The sequence below is a fragment of the Eptatretus burgeri genome, chromosome 3, assembly GCF_056783735.1.
Source record: "Eptatretus burgeri isolate ZD-2024b chromosome 3, Ebu_testis_v1, whole genome shotgun sequence".
NCBI lineage: Eukaryota > Metazoa > Chordata > Myxini > Myxiniformes > Myxinidae > Eptatretus > Eptatretus burgeri.
The window spans coordinates 79421933-79435854 of record NC_140963.1 but is presented as its reverse complement, the minus strand read 5'-3'; the positions used below and the strand labels follow the sequence as shown (position 1 = coordinate 79435854).

At 42.3% G+C, this 13922-nt stretch overlaps 1 long non-coding RNA gene across 2 annotated transcripts in view; it reads left to right on the top strand.

The window, feature by feature from the left end:
• The window catches only part of LOC147030275 (uncharacterized), a 156416-nt gene that overhangs the window by 139204 nt on the left and 3290 nt on the right, over positions 1–13922 (top strand). The gene's annotated exons all lie outside the window — the stretch shown is intronic.

Genomic DNA, 13922 nt, shown 5'->3' with positions numbered 1-13922 from the left:
GCCATGTTTAAAGTGCACCGTGCTCGCACCGTGCTCGTGCTGTGTTTAAAGTGCGCCATGCTCGCACCATGCTCGCACCATACTCGTGCCGTGTTTAAAGTGCGCCGTGCTTGCACCGTGCTCGTGCCATGTTGAAAATGCACCGTGCTCGTGCCGTGTTTAAAGTGCGCCATGCTTGCACCGTGCTCGTGCTGTGTTTAAAGTGCGCCATGCTCGCACCATACTCTCGCCGTGCTCGTGCCATGTTTAAAGTGCGCCATGCTCGCACCATACTCGTGCCGTGTTTAAAGTGCGCCGTGATTGCACCGTGCTCGTGCCGTGTTTAAAGTGCACCGTGCTCACACCGTGCTCGTGCCGTGTTTAAAGTGCACCGTGCTCGCACCGTGCTCGTGCTGTGTTTAAAGTGCACCGTGCTCGTGCTGTGTTTAAAGTGCACCGTGCTCGTGCTGTGTTTAAAGTGCGCCATGCTCGCACCATACTCGCGCCGTGCTCGTGCCATGTTTAAAGTGCACCGTGCTCGTGCCGTGTTTAAAGTGCGCCGTGCTTGCACCGTGCTCGTGCCATGTTTAAAGTGCACCGTGCTCGCACCGTGCTCGTGCTGTGTTTAAAGTGCGCCATGCTCGCACCATACTCGCGCCGTGCTCGTGCCATGTTTAAAGTGCACCGTGCTCGTGCCGTGTTTAAAGTGCACCGCGCTCGCACCGTGCTCGTGCCATGTTTAAAGTGCGCCGTGCTCACACCATACTCGTGCCGTGTTTAAAGTGCGCCGTGCTTGCACCGTGCTCGTGCCGTGTTTAAAGTGCGCCATGCTCGCACCATACTCGTGCCGTGTTTAAAGTGCGCCGTGATTGCACCGTGCTCGTGCTGTGTTTAAAGTGCACCGTGCTCGTGCTGTGTTTAAAGTGCACCGTGCTCGTGCTGTGTTTAAAGTGCGCCATGCTCGCACCATACTCGCGCCGTGCTCGTGCCATGTTTAAAGTGCACCGTGCTCGTGCCGTGTTTAAAGTGCGCCGTGCTTGCACCGTGCTCGTGCCATGTTTAAAGTGCACCGTGCTCGCACCGTGCTCGTGCTGTGTTTAAAGTGCGCCATGCTCGCACCATACTCGCGCCGTGCTCGTGCCATGTTTAAAGTGCACCGTGCTCGTGCCGTGTTTAAAGTGCGCCATGCTCGCACCATACTCGTGCCGTGTTTAAAGTGCGCCGTGCTTGCACCGTGCTCGTGCCATGTTTAAAGTGCACCGTGCTCGCACCGTGCTCGTGCTGTGTTTAAAGTGCGCCATACTCGCGCCATACTCATGCCGTGTTTAAAGTGCGCCATGCTCGCACCATACTCGTGCCGTGTTTAAAGTGCACCGTGCTCGCACCGTGCTCGTGCCGTGTTTAAAGTGCGCCATGCTCGCACCATACTCGTGCCGTGTTTAAAGTGCACCGTGCTCGCACCGTGCTCGTGCCGTGTTTAAAGTGCGCCATGCTCGCACCATACTCGTGCCATGTTTAAAGTGCACCGTGCTCGCACCGTGCTCGTGCTGTGTTTAAAGTGCGCCATGCTCGCACCATACTCGCGCCGTGCTCGTGCCGTGTTTAAAGTGCGCCATGCTCGCACCGTGCTCGTGCCGTGTTTAAAGTGCGCCGTGCTCGCACCATGCTCGCACCATACTCGTGCCGTGTTTAAAGTGCGCCGTGCTTGCACCATGCTCGTGCCATGTTTAAAGTGCACCGTGCTCGCACCGTGCTCGTGCTGTGTTTAAAGTGCGCCATGCTCGCACCATGCTCGCACCATACTCGTGCCGTGTTTAAAGTGCACCGTGCTCGCACCGTGCTCGTGCTGTGTTTAAAGTGCGCCATGCTCGCACCATACTCGTGCCGTGTTTAAAGTGCGCCGTGCTTGCACCGTGCTCGTGCCGTGTTTAAAGTGCGCCATGCTTGCACCATGCTCGTGCTGTGTTTAAAGTGCGCCATGCTCGCACCATACTCTCGCCGTGCTCGTGCCATGTTTAAAGTGCACCGTGCTCGCACCGTGCTCGTGCCATGTTTAAAGTGCGCCATGCTCGCACCATACTCGTGCCGTGTTTAAAGTGCGCCGTGCTTGCACCGTGCTCGTGCCGTGTTCAAAGTGCACCATGCTTGCACCGTGCTCGTGCTGTGTTTAAAGTGCACCGTGCTCGCACCACGCTCGTGCCGTGTTTAAAGTGCGCCGTGCTTGCACCGTGCTCGTGCCATGTTTAAAGTGCACCGTGCTCGCACCGTGCTCGTGCCGTGTTTAAAGTGCACCGTGCTCGTGCCGTGTTTAAAGTGCACCATGCTCGCACCATACTCGCGCCGTGCTCGTGCCATGTTTAAAGTGCACCATGCTCGTGCCGTGTTTAAAGTGCGCCATGCTCGCACCATACTCGTGCCGTGTTTAAAGTGCGCCGTGCTTGCACCGTGCTCGTGCCATGTTTAAAGTGCACCGTGCTCGTGCCGTGTTTAAAGTGCACCGTGCTCGTGCTGTGTTTAAAGTGCGCCATGCTCGCACCATACTCGCGCCGTGCTCGTGCCATGTTTAAAGTGCACCATGCTCGTGCCGTGTTTAAAGTGCGCCATGCTCGCACCATACTCGTGCCGTGTTTAAAGTGCGCCGTGCTTGCACCCTGCTCGTGCCATGTTTAAAGTGCACCGTGCTCGCACCGTGCTCGTGCTGTGTTTAAAGTGCGCCATGCTCGCACCATACTCGCGCCGTGCTCGTGCCATGTTTAAAGTGTACCGTGCTCGTGCCGTGTTTAAAGTGCGCCATGCTCGCACCATACTCGTGCCGTGTTTAAAGTGCGCCGTGCTTGCACCGTGCTCGTGCCATGTTTAAAGTGCACCGTGCTCGCACCGTGCTCGTGCTGTGTTTAAAGTGCGCCATGCTCGCACCATACTCTCGCCGTGCTCGTGCCATGTTTAAAGTGCACCGTGCTCGCACCGTGCTCGTGCCATGTTTAAAGTGCGCCATGCTCGCACCATACTCGTGCCGTGTTTAAGGTGCGCCGTGCTTGCACCGTGCTCGTGCCATGTTTAAAGTGCACCGTGCTCGCACCGTGCTCGTGTCGTGTTTAAAGTGCACCGTGCTCGTGCCGTGTTTAAAGTGCACCGTGCTCGTGCTGTGTTTAAAGTGCGCCATGCTCGCACCATACTCGCGCCGTGCTCGTGCCATGTTTAAAGTGCACCATGCTCGTGCCGTGTTTAAAGTGCGCCATGCTCGCACCATACTCGTGCCGTGTTTAAAGTGCGCCGTGCTTGCACCGTGCTCGTGCCATGTTTAAAGTGCACCGTGCTCGCACCGTGCTCGTGCTGTGTTTAAAGTGCGCCATGCTCGCACCATACTCGCGCCGTGCTCGTGCCATGTTTAAAGTGCACCGTGCTCGTGCCGTGTTTAAAGTGCGCCATGCTCGCACCATACTTGTGCCGTGTTTAAAGTGCGCCGTGCTTGCACCGTGCTCGTGCCATGTTTAAAGTGCACCGTGCTCGCACCGTGCTCGTGCTGTGTTTAAAGTGCACCGTGCTCGTGCCGTGTTTAAAGTGCGCCATGCTCGCACCATACTCGTGCCGTGTTTAAAGTGTGCCGTGCTTGCACCGTGCTCGTGCCATGTTTAAAGTGCACCGTGCTCGTGCTGTGTTTAAAGTGCGCCATGCTCGCACCATACTCGCGCCGTGCTCGTGCCATGTTTAAAGTGCGCCGTGCTCGTGCCGTGTTTAAAGTGCGCCATGCTCGCACCATACTCGTGCCGTGTTTAAAGTGCGCCGTGCTTGCACCTTGCTCGTGCCATGTTTAAAGTGCACCGTGCTCGCACCGTGCTCGTGCCATGTTTAAAGTGCACCGTGCTCGCACCGTGCTCGTGCCATGTTTAAAGTGCACCGTTCTCGCACCGTGCTCGTGCCATGTTTAAAGTGCACCGTGCTCGCACCGTGCTCGTGCCGTGTTTAAAGCGTGCCATGCTCGTGCTGTGTTTAAAGCGCGCCGTGCTTTTGCTGTGTTTAAAGTGTATCGAGCTCGTTCCGTGCTCGTGCCGTGTTTAAAGCGTGCTGTGCTCGTGCCGTGTAATAATTACATTGTTTATAAAGCTTGTGAATCAGTGTTGTGATTATTCTCCTGGACTGTGCTTACACTCACAACTACCATCAATGGTTGAATTCAAACTATTTGTGCGACATCATATCTGGACGTTTTCCATATATTCAAGAAAAACACATTTGTTGTGTTAACATTTTAACAAATATTAACCAACCCGAAGTTACAAATAACTAAGTTAACTAGCGATGATGAAAGTGAACAAAGAACATTTTATGAAGCCGGTTTGGTGACGTTCATGAAGTCCAATCATGTAAATGTGTTTCATGTTCATGTTGTCTGTGCGTAATGTGAACACAGTCATCACGGCGAGCTCTCAGGTACGATGAGCTCGGCTCTCAATGTAAGCACCTTAATATTTCTGGGTAAGTCTGGTGAGTTCAGTGTAAGTGCGTAAGCTATCATGGTAAGCCTGCTTAGATTTCCATGTAACCACGGTGAACTCTCAGCATAAGCTTAGTGAGCTCTCAGAGTAAGCACGGTGAGATCTCCATGTAAATGCAGTATGCTGTGAGCATAAGTATGGTGAGCTCTCAGGATAAGTATGGTGAGCTCTCAGAGTAAGCACGGTGAGACCTCCATGTAAATCCAGTATGCTGTCAGCATAAGTATGGTGAGCTCTCAGGGTAAGCATGATGAGATCTCCATGTAAATGCAGTATCCTCTCAGCATAAGTATGGTGAGCTCTCAGGGTAAGCATGATGAGATCTCCATATAAACACAGATAACTCAGGGTAAGCACAGTGAGATCTCCATGTGAATGCAGTAAGCTCTCAGGGTAAGCATGATGAGATCTCCATATAAACACAGATAACTCAGGGTAAGCACAGTGAGATCATGCAAGTGCAGTCAGTTGTCATTGCAAGCACAGCGAGATCTCCATGTGAATACAGTGAGCTCTCAGGGTAAGCATAGAGAACTCTCAGGGTAAGCACAGTGAGATCTCCATGTAAGTGCAGTCAGCTGTCATTGTAAGCACAGCGAGATCTCCATGTGAATACAGTGAGCTCTCAGGGTAAGCATAGAGAACTCTCAGGGTAAGCACAGTGAGATCTCCATGTAAGTGCAGTCAGCTGTCATTGTAAGCACAGCGAGATCTCCATGTGAATACGGTAAGCTCTCAGGGTAAACACGATGAACTCTCAATGTATGCACGCCAGCACTCGGGGGGGGGGGGGGTAAGCAAGGTGAACTCTTGGGGTAAACACCGTCAGCTCTGAGTGTAAGCACATTACGACACACGTGTTCGTCGTGACAGCGCAAAACACGAAAATGCAACGTTGTCTCCAAATAGGTCCGTGTGCGCTTTCCAGATGAGATCATTCTAATTATGATGTCATAGTTACTGTGCGTTTCAGAGCGTTGTTGCTGCCGAAGCACTTTCTTGGGAAAGGTTTTATTGGGTTATGTTGGGTGGTTTGCTCTTGTCTTCTTAGCAGTGGTTACGACAGGAATTTGGAAATTGGCGATGATGGACGACACACACAATGATGGATTTCCCTGCCTGTGAAACGGTTTATAGTCGGGCCGAGATTCGAACCCAGTATAGACAGCTTCGAGGTGAGCATGCTGACCTCTCGGCCACCCTTACCAGCCTGATGAGATCATACAATGGTATTATTATTATTATTATTTATTATTATTATTATTATTATTATTATTATTATTATTATTATTATTATTATTGTTTTCTTACAACATATTTACGAACCATGTGTAATGACTGTAAGTGCGTTTATTCGATTTGTGCTTATACTGGAAGGACTAACGTGGTGTTTGAGACGAGACAATTCATCGTAAGCTGATTGTTAGTTGATTAAAGTTTATTTATTTATTTTTATCCTTGTGCTCTTTGTACTTTTCGGACTCCTTTGTCCCAAACACCTACAGTATTTGGTGCATCCAAATAAGAGGATCATAATGTCATGTCACTGCTCAGTTGTACACCTTGTACAAATTAAACCTCACTTTTTGGTCCAATAAGAGTTGTCAGCCTGCGCACTCAAAGCGAAACGTGAGGTTAAGCCATTGGTATTCATGTACATGCATATTTGTGGACAAATGTATGTCAGCAACATATTGATCTTCTGATGGTTGAGCTGCAAATGAAATGCAATTCCCATTTTGTCCATCGAGTGTTACACGTCCTGCAGGTTGGTTTTTATACATGTTAGTTAGCCGGTTGTTACTCCGTATAACTATCGACGTTAGCTGGACTATTGCAACAAGTTTCTGTGTTGATTAGCAGAGCTATTGCTATGTGATGCCACGTTGATTAGAGGAATTATTGCTACGAGTTGCCATGTTGTGGAACTGGACTATTATTACCTCCTCCACCGAAGGTGAAGGAGGTTATGTTTTCATCCCTGTCTCTCTGTCTGTTTGTTAATTGCCGGAATTCTTCGGATTTCGGCAATTATGTTGGTAGGTTGTGTGTGTCATTCTGTGTCTGTCTGTCTGTCTGTTTGTTTGTGTGTTTGTTTACCCTGCAGCAGCCACACCGTTTCAGCGATCATGACCAAACTGGGTACAGACGTCGGCCATGGTCAAACTTAGACACTTGTCGTTTTTGGTGAATATAGGTCAAAGGTCAAGGTCAAGGTCACCGAAAAACCGAAATTCTTATTTTCACAATAACGTCCGCTAAAATGGTCGTATCGACGTCAAACCAAATCCAAAATATGCATCTTCCAACCATATGTCTCATTGGGGTGTCACACCAACACCCTTCTTAGCGGTCGGGGGTCGAATGTCAGGGGGGTCGGGTCAAAACTTTCAAATTGCGATAAAAACGCCATTTCAAGTCCGATTGACTTCCAAGTTATGATCATTACCAAACTAACTGCTATAACTCATTAAACAGTAGCAATATCGACTTATAAGAACCAAATTAATGTCCAGGTTTTTGTTTTGTCAGACATCATGGAGATATGACAAAGTTATTCCGGCAATTCCTTGCTCAACGAGCAATTTCATTTGTTTGTTTGTTTGTTTGTTTGTGTGCAGGATATCTCAGAAAGTTGTTGATGGATTTGGATGAAATTTGGTGGACAGGTTCGATCTGCGACAGGGATGAACCGATTCGATTTTGGTTAAGATTCGGATCCAGATCCGAATACTAGAATTTTGAAAGTGATTCTTTACCATTGAGTGAGAGGGTAGGATATCTCAAAAATGTATTGGGCCTGATATGTTCTCTTGGATCAGGCATTGCATGGCGGAGGTATGCACTCTACCGAGTGCCCGTCTAGTTACGCTATGGAATGTGATAAAATGTGAGTAATATTGTTGTGTGAGCGTTAGCCAGACGATTGCTCTGGACTGGCTAGTTGGAACAGTGTTGGTCATTGCATGACCAGCCTGATATTGCTGTATGTTGTTACCCATGAGGTGATTTCTGTGTGTTGGTTAGCCAAGTGTTATCCACAATATTACTTCATGAGGGTTATACTAATCTGTTATGAATGTTATCAGGCCATTTATACACAATGGTTAGCTGGGTTATTGCTATATGTGGGATAGCTAGAATATTGCCGTATGTTGGTTAATCAGAATATTGTGGGACATTGGTTAATTAGCAGATTATTGCTGCATGTTACAAGTTAGTCAGAATATCATTCGACGTTGGTAAGTTAGCTGGATTATCGCTGCTGCATGGTATGAGTTAGAATATATAGACATTGATGAGACAGATTACTCGGTATTTATTACAAGTTAACTGGAATATGATTAGGTGTTGGTCAGCTCGATGTTTGCTGCATATTATAAGTTATCTGGAATATTAATACAAGTTGGTTACCTGGATTATTGCTGCTGCATGGGATGAGTTACAATATATACACATTGATGAGCCAGATTACAAGGTATTTACTATAATCAAAATAAAAACCAGTTATTGCACCGTAGTCCCAAGAAGAAAGCCAGACATAACGACACACAGACACACAGACACACAGACACACACACACACACACACACACACACACACACACACACACACACGCACATGCGCACACACACACACACAATATTATTACTTGTTGATTAAGTTAGCTGGAGTATTATTAGGTGTTGGTCAGCTTGATGTTTGCTGCATTTTATTGGTTATCTGGAATATTATCACAAGTTGGTTTGCTGGATTATTAACCTCCGCCATCGAAGATGGATGGAGGTGACTGTTTTCACCCGTCTGTTTGTTTGTTTGTTTGTGAACAGTATTACGGAAAAACTCCTGGACGGATTTCGACAAAACTTGGTGGGGGGGATTAGGTATGGTCCAAGGATCATGCCATTAGATTTTGGACTTCGTCCAAAGTCCAATATGGCCGCTATGGCGGCCATTTTGAAATAATATTTGAATTTTTGTTTTTGCATTTCTACATGTTTTAAGTGATTTCCAACCAAAAAAAATATTTGTTCGAGAAAAAAAAGAAAATTTTGCAACTTTTTTTCAAAAAAAATTCATTTTATTTGAAAAATATTTGAATTTTTCTTTTTTTGCATTTCTACATGTTTTAAGTGATTTCCACCCCCCCCAAAAAAAATTTGTTTAGAGAAAAAACAAACAAATTTTGCACCTTTTTTTTCAAAAAATTTTCGATTTTTTTTTTGGGCATTTCTACATGCGCGTCGATCTAGTTTAGTTTATTCAATCGTGGTTCAGTAGAGTCTGATCCGTTTTGACCTACAATGAATAGGATATCAGGTTCACTTAAGTGACCCATAAGTATTGGCGGCGGAGGTTTTTCACTCTACCGAGTGCTCCCCCTCTAGTTGCTGCATGTTACTATAGTTATCCAGAATATTATTAGAAGTTACTTAGCAGGACTATTACCCCACGTGTGAAGCGCAAAGTGGAGTTAAGCGATTGGTTAACTTTGTATGTCTACAGACATCAGTTTATGATCGAGGAACTACATAATTTCAATTGAATGTTATATATTTGATAGAGTTACCATATTTGAACTTTCAAAAAAGAAGACACTTCGGTGAGGGACACTGAAAAAAGGACACTTCGGTGAGGAACACTGAAAAAAAGGACACTTCGGTGAGGGACACTGAAAAAGAGGACAATCATTTCAAGAGTTTACTTTTCGTATTGAGCAGTCGTATCGGCAGTCTCATTCAGTGTGTTCCGGACCTCGATTAATTTTGACTGCAAAACGCGGTTCTGCCATTTGAAATACTGAATTATTACTGGAAACGTTGTGCTTGTCCGAGTCCACACGAGATTGTAAATCAATAGTACCTTTATTTGCCACAGAGACATACGTATCAGCTCTACATATCAAGCACTCGGCTTCCCATTCTTCTCGACCACTTCAAAAACGCGGGATTATATCTATTTCTGCGGAGAATTTGCACTTTAGTTTTGGCATTTTGGACGCCAGCTCTTGCAGAAAATCAAACAAGTGTGAACAGTATGGACTCAGAAAAGACACTGAATCACAGACTTAGCATGCCACTAGACTCTCTGGTCTCTGGTCTCTGTCTCTGTCTCTGTCTCTGTCTCTGTCTCTGTCTCTGTCTGTCTCTCTCTCTCTGTCTGTCTGTCTGTCTGTCTGTCTGTCTGTCTGTCTGTCGATGTTCGAACATGTCTATTACATCTTGAAGGAGTAGTACAGACTTGTACCAAACTGTCCTAGTCCAAATATTACATAACCACATTTGATCACTGGAAGAAAATGTTCAAAAATGGTTTTGCTATTCAAATAAGATACAAAAAGGTATCCCAAATCTTAAAATGTATCCCTTTGAAAATGCAAAAGCAAAAATAACGGCAAAATCCCAGACATTTTTTGATATTTAAAAAACCCGGCTGGACGGAGATTTCAGGAGGACGGAGACCGAAAAGGAGGACATATCCGGGAAAAACAGGACGTATGATAACCCTAATATTGAATATGAATCAGAACACAAACCTGCAGTTTAGCAGTACTTTAGCTCTGAATTTGCCAAATTGTATGGAACTTATCCCAATCATGCATGTACAGAGTAAGATAATATTTTTACTCTGTCTTCCTGTCTGGCAGTAAAAACAAAATTGAAAATCATTCTAAACAGGAAACTTACTGTTTTTAGGGACGTCATAAAGGATACAAACAACAGGAACGAAAAACTAATCTAAAATGTTAAATAAGGTGGTGTAAAAGACAGTGAATCAAAGGCAGTAAACTTTAAAAAAAAAAGGGGTTTTTTTCTACAGCAATTAAACTTTTATTCTATTTATTACATACTTGACACTGTAGAAAACAAATTGCGTTGTTGGCACTTCAAAAAACTTCCACTTAAGCAGTACTTGCACAAAATATTACACCATTCTATGCCATCTCGACCAATCAAATTTTCTGCTCCCACTCTCAGCATTGGGGAATGTTGAGATTCAGGAAAAATTGTGCATCACAGGAACTATACATCATACTCAAAAATGCACCAAGCAAGAGTTTAACATTCCCTTCCCATGTCCTTTTTATCAAGACTGCACAGGTCAAGGTGTTTTGTGAACTCTCTAGTTGCTGCATGTGATGAGTTCCCTGGATGATTATTCGATGTTGTTTAGGTTGCAGAATTATTATTTGACATTGGTGAGTCAAATTATTTCTGCATGTTACTAGTTATCCAGAATATTATTTGAAGTTTGTGAGCTGGATTATTGCTGCATGTTAATAATAATCCTGAATATTATTAGTTGTTCGCCAAATTATTGCTGCATGTTCGTAGTTATCCAGAATATTGCAAGTTTTTAGCCGAATTATTGTTGAGTGTTACAAGTTATCTGGTATATTATTCGTTCTTAGCCAAATTATTGCTGCATGTTATGAAATATTAAAACTTTGTTTTTGTTAGCCGAATTGTTGCTCCATGTTGCTGATTATCCTGAATATTATTCATTGAAAGCCAAATTATTGCTGAATGTGATTAGGTGTGAGACGAATTATTGCTGCATGTTACGAGTTATCTCAAATATTATTAGTTGTTAACCAAATTATTGCTGAATGTTATTAGGTGTTAGCCAAATTATTGCTGCATTTTATGAGTTATCTGGAATATTATTAGTTGTTTGCCGAATTATTGCTGCATGTTTGTCGTTATCGAGAATATTAATAGTTGTTTGCCGAATTATTCCTGCACGTCACTAACAATCCTGAATATTATTAGTTGTTAGCCAAATTATTGCTGCATGTTAGTAGTTATCTGGAATATTATGAGAAATTTGTTTGCCAAATTATTGTTGCATGTTCCCTGTTATCTGGAATTTTGTAATTAGTTGTTAGCCGAATTCTTTCTGCATGTTACTAATTATCCAGAATATTATTTGTTATTAGCCGATTTCTTTCTGCATGTTACTTATTATCCAGAATATTATTCATTGTTATCCGAATTATCACTGCATGTTACGAGTTATCTGGAATATTATTAGTTGTTTGTCGAATTATTGCTGCATGTTACTAATAATCCTGAATATTATTAGTTGTTAACCAAATTATTGCTGAATGTTATTAGGTGTTAGCCAAATTATTGCTGCATTTTATGAGTTATCTGGAATATTATTAGTTGTTTGCCGAATTATTGCTGCATGTTTGTCATTATCGGGAATATTAATTGTTGTTTGCCGAATTATTGCTGCATGTTACTAATTATCCTGAATATTATTCATTGTTAACCGAATTATTACTGCATGTTACGAGTTTTGTGGAATATTATTAGTTGTTTGCCGAATTATTGCTGCATGTTTGTCGTTATCGAGAATATTAATTGTTGTTTGCCGAATTATTGCTGCATGTTACTAATTATCCTGAATATTATTCATTGTTAGCCGAATTATTACTGCATGTTACGAGTTTTGTGGAATATTATTAGTTGTTTCCCGAATTATTGCTGCATGTTACTAATAATCCTAAATATTATTAGTTGTTAGCCAAATTATTGCTGCATGTTAGTAGTTATCGAGAATATTAATATAAATTTGTTTGCCAAATTATTGTTGCATGTTACTTGTAATCTGGAATATTATAATTAGTTGTTAGCCAAATTATTTCTGCATGTTACTAGTTATCTGGAGTATTATTAGTTGTTTGTGTATTATTGCTGCGTATTACGAGTTATCTGCAATATTATTTGTTGTTTGCCGAATTATTGCTGCATGTTACTAATAATCCTGAATATTATTAGTTGTTCACCAAATTATTGCGGCATGTTCGTAGTTATCCAGAATATTGCTAGTTTTTAGCCAAATTATTGCTGAGTGTTACAAGTTATCTGGTATATTATTCGTTCTCAGCCAAATTATTGCTGCATGTTATTAGTTATCTGAATTATTATAACTTTGTTTTTGTTAGCCGAATTGTTGCTGCATGTTGCTGATTATCCTGAATATTATTCATTGAAAACCAAATTATTGCTGAATGTGATTAGGTGTGAGACAAATTATTGCTGAATGTTATTAGTTGTTCGCCCAATTATTGCTGCATTTTATGAGTTATCTGGAATATTATTAGTTGTTTGCCAAATTATTGCTGCATGTTTGTAATTATCGAGAATATTAATATTTGTTTGCCAAATTATTGCTGCATGTTACTAATTATCCTGAATATTATTCATTGTTAGCCGAATTATTACTGCATGTTATGAGTTTTGTGGAATATTATTAGTTTGCCGAATTATTGCTGCATGTTATTAATAATCCTAAATATTATTAGTTGTTAGCCAAATTATTGCTGCATGTTAGTAGTTATCGAGAATATTAATATAAATTTGTTTGCCAAATTATTGTTGCATGTTATTTGTAATCTGGAATATTATAATTAGTTGTTAGCCAAATTCTTTCTGCATGTTACTAGTTATCTGGAGTATTATTAGTTGTTTGTGTATTATTGCTGCGTATTACGAGTTATCTGCAATATTATTTGTTGTTTGCCGAATTATTGCTGCATGTTACTAATAATCCTGAATATTATTAGTTGTTTGCCAAATTATTGCTGCATGTTAGTAGTTATCCAGAATATTGCTAGTTTTTAGCCGAATTATTCCTGAGTGTTACAGGTTATCTGGATTATTAGTCTTTCTTAGCCAAATTATTTCTGCATGTTACTAGTTATCTGGAATATTATAACAGTTTTTGTTAGCCGAATTGTTGCTGCATGTTACTAATTATCCTGAATATTATCATTGTAAGCCAAATTATTGCTGAATGTTATTAGTTGTGAGACAAATTATTGCTGCATGTTACGAGTTATCTGGAATATTATTAGTTGTTAGCCAAATTATTGCTATCTGGAATATTATTAGTTGTTTGACGAATTATTGCTGCATGTTACTAATTACCCTGAATATTATTCGTTTTTCGCCAAATTATTGCAGAATGCTATTATATGTTAGCCAAGTTGTTTCTGCTTGTTATGAGTTATCTTGAATATTATTCGTTGTTTGCCAAATTATTGCTGAATGTCACTAGTTATCTAGAATATTAACAGTTGTTTTCCCAAATTATTGCTGCATGTTACTAATTACCCTGCATATTATTCGTTGTTACCCGAATTATTGCTGAATGTTATTAGTTTATTGCTGAATGTCACTAGTTATGTAGAATATTAATAGTTGTTTTCCCAAATTATTGCTGAATGTTACTAATTACCCTGCATATTATTCGTTGTTACCTGAATTATGGCTCAATGTTATTAGTTACGAGCTGAATTATTCCTGCATATTATGAGTTATCTGTAATATTAGTAACTGTTAGCCAAATTGTTGCTGCATGTCACTCGTTATTTGGAATATTTTGAGAAGTTTGTTTGCTGAATTATTGTTGCATGTTACTCGTTATCTGGACTAT